The 9641-nt window shown below is 40.7% G+C and overlaps 1 pseudogene; it reads left to right on the top strand.

Moving 5' to 3' along the window:
* Positions 1 to 5871: 5871 nt before the first annotated feature.
* On the top strand, positions 5872 to 7730 carry LOC102747369 (actin, cytoplasmic 2 pseudogene; annotated as a pseudogene).
* The last annotated feature ends 1911 nt before the right edge of the window (positions 7731 to 9641 follow it).

Here is a 9641-nt window from a genome sequence, read left to right on the forward strand (position 1 = left end):
GTCACTAAAGATACACCCAATTTACATGATCAAACACATAGTTTCTTAATTGAAAAAATCACTACATTTTAGTTTGTTTACTGCATTCAGTTTTTCTCCTAAGAATAAAGGGTGAATATTTTGTATTTATTTGCATAATTTTAAAATAAAGTCATGGCTTTTCCAGAACAGAGGGCAGTCAACTTTCAATGTGTATCCAAATCTTCACTTATTAACAAGAAGGAACTGCTTATAACTTTTAAGTAATGGTTTTTATTTGACTTTAAAAATCTCAAGATCCAGTTTTTATCAAGGTTATCCATTTTAAGTATGTCCTTTCATTTAGTCTGAAAAACAACAATGTCTTCATTCATCTCCATTTTACAGAAGAGGAAACTTAATTTCAGAGAAATTGGGAAATTTACCCAAGGTTGCTTCACTGAGTCTTAGAGACAGAAATTAAACTGAGTTCCTTCTAGCTCAAAATCTCGTTGTTTTCATTACTTTTTGAGATGCCACTGAAAATCTAGTTTGCTAAAGTCTTTGTTAATGATAATATATGGATCTTTAAGCAAACTTGCTTGTCCTTTTTATTTTTTTTTTTCTTGAGAGAGAGCTCGTGAGGTGGGGAGGGAGGGGGGAGCAGAGGGAAAGAGAGAGAATCTCAAGCAGGCTCCATGCCCAGCATGGAGCCCCGCACGGGGCTCAATCTTAGGACCCTGAGATCATGACCTGAGCCAAAATCAAGAGTCAGATGCTTAACCGACTAAGCCACTCAGGTGTCCCTGTCCTTTTTGCTGTTTAAGAAAATGTGAACTGTGAACTGCTTGGTCAAAAAGTTGAATATAGGGGCGCCTGGGTGGCTCAGTCGTTAAGCGTCTGCCTTCGGCTCAGGTCATGATCCCAGGGTCCTGGGATCGAGCCCCGCATTGGGCTCCCTGCTCCGCGGGAGGCCTGCTTCTCCCTCTCCCACTCCCCCTGCTTGTGTTCCCTCTCTTGCTGTCTCTCTCTCTGTCAAATAAATAAAATCTTTAAAAAAAAAAAAAGTTGAATATACATAAATGTTTGCTAGATGTTGCTCAAGTTTCTGACAATAGAAAAAAAAAAAAGGCTTTTCTTTTCTCTTCCTCTTTCCCTTCATTGGGACTGAGCTTTCCACTGGTATCCAGTAAGGAGTGGAGGTTGGCATGTCCAGGGTTAGGCAAATAAATAAATACAGATTTCTCACTATCAGAGAAAAGTGTTACAACTATGGAAGGTAGGAACTCCAGAAAAATCCTGGAGTGTTGCACAGGAATTGGAGATATCAGTATTATGGCCTGATTAGATAGACAGGCAGATAAATATAATTGTGTGTAGGGCATCTGGGTGGCTCAGTCAGTTAAGCGTCTGCCTTTGGCTCAGTTCATGATCCCAGAGTTCTGGGACAGAGCCCCATGTCTGGCTCCCTGCTCAACGGGGAGTCTGCTCCTCCCTCAGCCCCTACCCCACTCATGCGTGTGCGCATGCGCTCTCTCTCTCTCTCCCCCCTCAAATAAATAAAATATTTTTTAAAAAGCTATAAAAATAATAATTGTGTGTGTATATGTGTGTGTGTTTTAACTCTGTTCACTACGAGGGTCTAGAAGCAATAGCATTCTGATAACAATGAGTTTATTTAGATCTTGGTTTCTAGATAACATTATCCACTAAAAGGAACCAGTTCTCCTTACCAAAATGGCCGACTCTAGGGGAAATATAAGCTGTATGTATTTAGAACATTTTATGACACTAGAAAGTAAAAAAAAAAAAAAAAATGCTTGAAAAATGATGGGGACATGTCTGTAAGACATAGCAACCAGCTTGAAGGGGCTCCCGCTGGTCAAGTGTGGGACAAAGTGAGTATCAAAATAAATAATGATAATAACAGATTGTAAATCTATGAGTAAAAGAGAAATCCTGAAAAAAAAAAAAGAGAAATCCTGAGTCCATACTGACATTAATTAATAGGAGAGAAAGGAAAGTTCTATCCTACCTAATAAATCTAGAAGGAATGATAAGTTTAGAAAATCCCCATTTCATAATCATCAGAATAATAATTTATTCAGGTTGGAATCATTAATCAATGCTGAAACTGGTGAAAATTTGATAAGAAACAAGATATTCAAATGATCTCAAAGATTCTTGTTACAAAATAATTATTAATTATGTTACAATAGAGAACCTGGCAGACACCATCTTAACTAAGTAATAAAAGTTGACATCACCATTAATGGAACAAATTAACATCATGTGCCTCCTCATATGATTCCTGGAGACTAGCACAGCATTACTTCTGTGAGATTCCTGACAAAAAGCATACATTATAAAGAAACAGCAGACAAGTTTCCATAATTGAGACACATTCTCAAAAGTAATTGGCTTGGGCTCTCCGAAACCATCAAGATCATGAAAGATAACTAAGAAACTGAGAAACTTCCAGATTGAAGAAGACTAAAGAGACATGACAACTAAATGCAACATGTGATTCTAAATCGAATCCTGGACTTATAAGGGACATTACTGAGACCATGGGTAAGATTTGCATGGGGTGTATAGATTAGATGATATTATTGGATCAAGTTAATTTCCTGATTTGGATTGTTGCACTGAATCCTTGGACTCAAGAAATACAAACTGCAATATTAAAGGGTAATGGGGCATCATGTCTACAACTTATTCTCAAATGATTAAGAAATAATAATAAGTGGAGGATCAAGATGGAGGGTATATGAAAGGTCTGTGTACTCTTTCATCACTTTTTTTGTAAATTTGAAATTATTTCCAAAGAACTATGGCAGTTTCTTCCCCAAGGAGCTCTAAGAACAGCAAAGCCACAAACACCTGTGGGATTAAAAGATTGGAAGAATACAAACCAAAAATATTCATTTCAATTATTTATGACTACATAATCAAAACACTCCAAAATTCAGTGGCTTTATTGTATTTTCTGTCATGATTCTGTGGATTGATCAACCTCAGTTGGGAATTCTGCTCCATGTGATGTCAGATGAAGCTGCAGTCATTTGGGTCTCCACTAGGCCAGAACATCCAAGATGGCACACTCACATGTCTGGAATTTTGCTGAGGTTGGTTAGGAGGGGGAGAGCAGAAATGGGCTGCTGGGATGGCTGGGCCTCTTTCTCCATGCAGTCTCAGGGTCTCTCCCTTTCTACTTGGCCTCTCCACATCACTTCTCCATGTGATCTCTATGGGGCCACCCAACTGGGTGGAGGCCAGCAGTGCGAGTGTTGACAGAATTCACCCAAGACAGAACAAACGAGATAGAAGTTTATTGACTACACTGCGAGGGAGCAGTGGGCTGGATGGTAGAGACAGAAGAGGCTGTCTGCTAGGAGGCAGTGGTGGGGGCGCTGCAGTTAAGAGGGAAGGTGAGGACGTGTGGGAACTATGGAATTTTCCTTTTTTTGTTACCCATGTCTGGGTGTAAGTAACCCATTGGTCTGCCAAGGCTTATGGATATTTTGAGGTGGGTCGCCTAATAAGCCTGTTTGTATTCAGCTAGGGGGTAACTGTGGGCCCTTCTACCACACCCAGGTTTCCATTGTTTAAGTTGGTTGCCTAAAAGTGGTCTCTACAATCTCTCCAGCAGGGTAGCCCGACTTTTTTACATGGCACTTCAGGACTCTCCAAACGTGCAAAAGCAGGGTGCCTGGGTAGTTCAGTTGGTTAAGCATCAGACTCTTGATCTTGGCTCAGGTCTTGATCCCACGGTTGTGAGATTGAGCCCCACTGGGCCCCCCGCCCCGGAGCCTGCTTAAGATTTTCTCTCCCTCTCCCTTTTGCACAAAAAATGCGCAAGAGCAAAAATTGCCAAGTATTTGTAAAGCTTCAGTCTAGAACTGACCTAATGTCACTTTCACTGTATTCCATTGGTTAAAACAAAACAAAACAAAACAAAAAAGTAGAGAAATGTTCAAAGATACAAAAAGTGAATGAGTGTTCACGCACCCATCATCAAGCTTCAAAATTTTGTATGACACTTTAAATCTTATTTAAAATATTACTAATTAAAAAAAAAAAAGAGTGAGGTCAATCCAGATTCTGTATGAGAGGGAACCATACAAAAGCATGAATAATAGGGAGTATATCAGGGGCCATCTTTGGAGCTTAGCTACCATGCTGTCACAGCTAGTTTACCTGTCTCCTTTGCCAGAAATTTGTTATATTTTAAAATAATGTTAGGGACACCTGGGTGGCTCAGTTGGCTAAGCGTCTGCCTTCGGCTCAGGTCATGATCCCGGGGCCCTGGGATCGAATCTTGCATGGGGCTCCCTGCTCAGCGGGGAGCGTGCTTCTCCCTCTGCTGCTCCCCCTGCTTGTGCTCTCTCTCTCTCTCTCTCAATCTCTCTCTCTCTGACAAATAAATAAATAAAATCTTAAATAAAAATTAAAATAAATAAATAAATAAAATCATGTTAAAGAAGTCATCTTTAAAATCCAAATACAAGGGGTGCCTGGGTGGCTCAGATGGTTAAGTGCCTGCCTTCGGCTCAGGTCATGATCCCAGGGTCCTGGGATCGAGCCCCACATGGGGCTCCCTGCTTGGCGGGGAGCCTGATTCTCCCTCTCCCTCTGCTGTTCCCCCTGCTTGTGCTCTCTTGCTCTCTCTGTCAAATAAATAAATAAAATCTGTAAAAATAAATAAATAAAATCCAAATATGAACAAATGCAAACTAAACTAAAGCTGAGACATGTTATAGATTCTTATATAAGTTTTCTTTCTTCCTTTTTTTCTGACCATTTATGTAACTTTGTGGTTGTTTCTTGTGGTTTTAAAACATCTGCTTTCTCTTCTCATCAAAACCTTGTCATATCTGAGCAGCAAACTACCTACCTTGATTTATGAAGGTGTTCTTGATTATATTTTTATTAATTCTTTAGATTTCAAGAACAGATTGAAATAACCAAATGGATTTTGATCATAATGTCCTTTCACTGTCATGAAGTTTCAGCAGCTTTATTAAGATTTACTTTAAATGCTATAAAATTCATACATTTAAAGTATACAGCTCAATGGTTTTTAATATGTTTACAGAGTTGTGAAACCATCACTACAATCAATTTTAGAATATGTTCATCATCCCCAAAAGAAACCTACCTTTTCTCAGTCACTGCCTATTACACACCTCTAACCCCAGGCCTAGGTACCACTAATGTACATTGTCTCTATTGATTTACCTATTCTGGAGAATTCTCATAAGTGGAATTATACAGTATGTGGTCCTTCTTTCAATTAGCATGTTTCCAAGGTTCATCCATAGGATAGCATGTATTAGTACTTCATTCCTTTTTATTGCTGATAATATTCCATTGTGTGGGTATACCACATTTTGCTTATCAATCAACAGTTCATGGACATTTGAACTGTTTCCACTTTTTGGCTATTATGAATAATGCTGCTATGAACATTCACATACATGTTTTTATGTAGACATGAGTTTTCATTTCTCTTGGGTTGACATCTGGGTCCATGAATACTTAAATATATTTTATAATGTATTAATTTTATGTGATTAATTATATTTAATTACAGGTATACATATAATTAATTTCATATATTTTATAATATATCTGATTCACTGATATTTTCATGAGAAAGCTAATGGTTATTTTCCAGTTATTAAACTTTACCTTTGTAATCTACAGTGAACAGTAAATAATAGTTAATTTGGGGGAAGACGATTAGAGAAGTTGATGGGACCTTTACTTAAAGGATAAAGGAGTTTAAGAGCTTAGACGTTGAATGCAACTGCATGGTTTAAAATCCTGATTCTAGCTCACTCGTGGCAGCCAGCCCGCGCTCCACGTTCTCCCACACTCCGCGTTCTCCCATCACCTTCACCGACCTCAATGGAAAAGGAGATCCCAGTGCTTGTCTTTGACAATGGCTCTGGCAGGTGCAAGGCGGACTTTGCTGGGGATGACACCCCCCCGAGCCTTGTTTCTGTCCATCATCTGGCAGCCCCGACATCAGGGTGTTATATGGTGGGCATGGGCCAAAAGGATTCCTACATGGGTGATGAGACCCAGAGCAAGTGGGGCATCCTGACCCTCAAGAATCCCATCGAACACAGCATTATCACCAACAGGGATGACATGGAGAAGATCTGGCACCACACCTTTTGCACATGGTCCCCAAGGAGCACCCCGTGCTGCTGACCGAGGCCCCCCCAAACCCCAAGGTCAACCATGAGATGACTCAGATCACAGAGACCTTCAACACTCCAGCCATGTATGTAGCCATCCAGGCTGTGCTGTCCCTATATGCTTCTGGCCACACCACTGGTATTGTCATGGATTCTAAGGATGGGGTCACCCACACTGTGCCCATCTACGAGGGGCATGCCTTGCTCCACTCCATCCTGTGTCTGGACCTGACTGGACAGGACCTGATGACCTACCTCCTGAAGATCCTCACGGAGGGTGGACACAGCTTCACCACCACCACTGAGTGGGAAATCGTGCATGACATCAAGGAGAAGCTCTGCTACATCGCTTTGGATTTCGAGCAGGAGATGGCCATCACCTCATCCTCCTCCTTCCTGGAGAAGAGCTATGAGCTGCCAGATGGGCAGGTGATCACCAGTGGCAACGAGGGGTTCCACAGTCCCGAGATGCTCTTCCAGCCTTGCTTCCTGGGTATTGAAGTCCTGTGACATCCACGAGACCACCTTCAACTCCATCATGAAGTGTGACATCAACATCTGGAAGGACCTCTATGCTAACACAGTGCTGTCTGGCAGGACCACCATGTACCCCAGAATCGCAGACAGGATGCAGAGGGATATCACAGCTCTGGAGCCCAGCATGATGAAGATCAAGATCATCTCTCCTCCTGAACGCAAGTAGTCCGTGTGGATCGGAGGCTCCATGCTAGCCTCACTGTCCACCTTCCAGCAGATGTGGATCAGCAAGCCCGAGTATGATGAGTTGGGCCCCTCCATCATCCACCAGGAATGCTTCTAAATGGACTGCGAGCAGCTGTGTAGCATTTGCTGCATGAATGAACTCCGGAGTATAAATTTGCCCTGGCAAATGTATACACCTCATGCTAGACTCAGGACACTAGAATAAGCCTTTGAGAAGAAATTTGTCCTTGAAGCTTGTATCTGATATCAGCACTGGATTGTAGAACTTGTTGCTGATATTGATCTTGTATCCAAGTTAACTATTCCGTTGGTATATGTTTAATACCCTGTACATATCTTTGATTTAAACCCTTAGCACATGTGGCTCAGTCACTTTGTCCTGAGGCTGAGAACATGTTTATGGAAGAGAAATCCATTGACTTGAGAATCTGCAAGACCATGAGGTTCTTGATCTGTGCAGGGTATTAATGTGTAAGAGCTGCCTATTCCAGGATTTCTTTAGAGGCTGGCAAGAGTCCTGAACCAGTTGTCATTTCTGTCTTGCCGGTCTGACAGGGTTGGGAAGGTGAGAGCCTTAGGTAAACCCACTCTCCTTTCTTACCAGATGTTTTCCTGCCAAAGCACAGTGGGTTGTCAGTTGCCTTGAACTGGAAAATGGTTTGTATTTCCAACTGTAAATTTATTCATCCTTTTAATTTATGTAAGGTTTTTATACACAATTCTCAATTATTTAAGAGACATCAACAAATTTTGGTTTTCTACCGTCATGTGAGAACATTAGGCCCCAGCAACGCCTTAATGTGTGAGGAAAATAAAGTGTTGCAGTAAAAAAAAAAAAAAAAAAAAATCAAATACTGATTCTACCATTCACAAGGTGTATGACCTTAAACAAGTTACTTACCCTCTCTGAACTTCACCTTCCTTGTCTGCAAAGTGGAAGACAATATCATAACTACCTTTATCAGGTGATTGTGAGGATTAAATCAGATACCTCTAAACCTAGTGCTGGGTACTTTGTAAGCATGTATTGTTAGTAATTATTAGTAATAATTTATATACTGCTGCATTCTTACATTTTAAAAAAAGATTATTTATTTTAGAGAGAGCAGCGGGAGGGGCAGAGAGAGAAGGAGAGAGAAACTTAAACAGAGCATGGAGCTGAGATGGGGCTTGATCTTACGACCCTGAGATCAGGACCTGAGCCGAAACCAAGAGTCATTTGCTTAACTAACTGTGCCACCCAGGTGTCCCTGCATTATTATATTTTTAAATTTATATATATTTATATATATTTTTATAATGAGCATGCATTGCTTTTGAAATTCCAAAACAATTTTTAAATGTATGAAATCAACCTTAATTTTGAGTGTTTACTAATTTAAATGCATTCTTAAATTATCAAATCATGCTTTGAGCTGGAAAATTTCACCCTGCTCTCTCAGTGGTTCAGAGAAAATGGAGGTTGCTGACAAGGTCTGAATTATGCTTTATTTATTTGTTTCCATTTTATAAATTTCCTGGTCACAAAAATTCATGAAGTCCTGGTACCATTTTTTTTTTTAAAGATTTTATTTATTTGAAGAGAGAGACACAGCGAGAGAGGGAACACAAGCAGGGGGAGTGGCAGAGGGAAAAGCAGGCTCCCCGTCAAGCAGGGAGCCCGACGCGGGGCTCGATCCCAGTACCCTGGAATCATGACCTGAGCCGAAGGCAGATGCTTAACGACTGAGCCACCCAGGCACCCCAGTCATGGTACCATTTTTACCAAAATTGATCCTGAAACAACTACTAGCAGTATTAAATTTCCTAATCTACAAAGAGTTCCTTTTAATATTCCATTGGTCATTTAGATCTTTGAAGCAAAGCGATTACAACTGAATTTCATGTTGACCCCTAAGGCTTTTTGTTTTAGTGCAAAAGAACTCTGTTAATAATCTAGCATCTTTCCCAAGATCCTGTCTCATTTCCCTTTGGTTGATTTGAGCATTCCATTTTAATTCATTGCCTGTGGAATTAGTAATTATATGATTTCTCTTGTGACTCCAATCTTAAATAATGATATCCCTTTAATAAGTCTTGTTCTATTTATAGGGCCTAAAGAGAAATTTGATTTTTAAGAGAAAACAGCAGCAATACTAGAAATAACTGTTTAGATGTATTCTAGAAGCCATTTTCTGGCCTGTTTTTTATTGTTTTATTCATGTTTCTGATCAAAAGAACCAGCATGCAAAATGAGGAGCTTATGAGGTTCTCAACCCAGCTCCTCCCACCAGTGCTTGGACTCAACTAGTGTCCACTCACTAGGATCTCCAATTGGATACCAGGGCCATTTTCTAGACCTCAGGAGTCCTATAGCCTTTAGCCAACCAACCTGTAAGTACCTACAAGGTAACAAGTACTTTTCTTTTTCTTTTTCTTTTTTTTTTAAGATTTTATTCATTCGAGACACAGAGATACAGAGAGAGAGAGAGAGCATGAGCAGGGAGAGAGGCAGACGGAGAGGGAGAAGCAGGCTTCCCGCCGAGCCAGGAGCCCGATGTGGGGCTCGATCCCAGGACCCTGGGATTATGACCTGAGCCGAAGGCAGACGCTTAACCGACTGAGCCACCCAGGCGCCCCAACAAGTATTTTTCTTGAGGCTATCTTTCTTTTTTTTTTTTTTAATTTTATTTATTTATTTGAGAGAGAGAATGAGAGAGAGAGAGCAGGAGAGGGGGGAGGGTCAGAGGGAGAAGCAGGCTCCTCGCTGAG

Source organism: Leptonychotes weddellii, unplaced genomic scaffold (assembly GCF_054177405.1).
Source record: "Leptonychotes weddellii isolate Sample4059 unplaced genomic scaffold, ASM5417740v2 HiC_scaffold_7167, whole genome shotgun sequence".
Taxonomy (NCBI): Eukaryota; Metazoa; Chordata; class Mammalia; order Carnivora; family Phocidae; genus Leptonychotes; species Leptonychotes weddellii.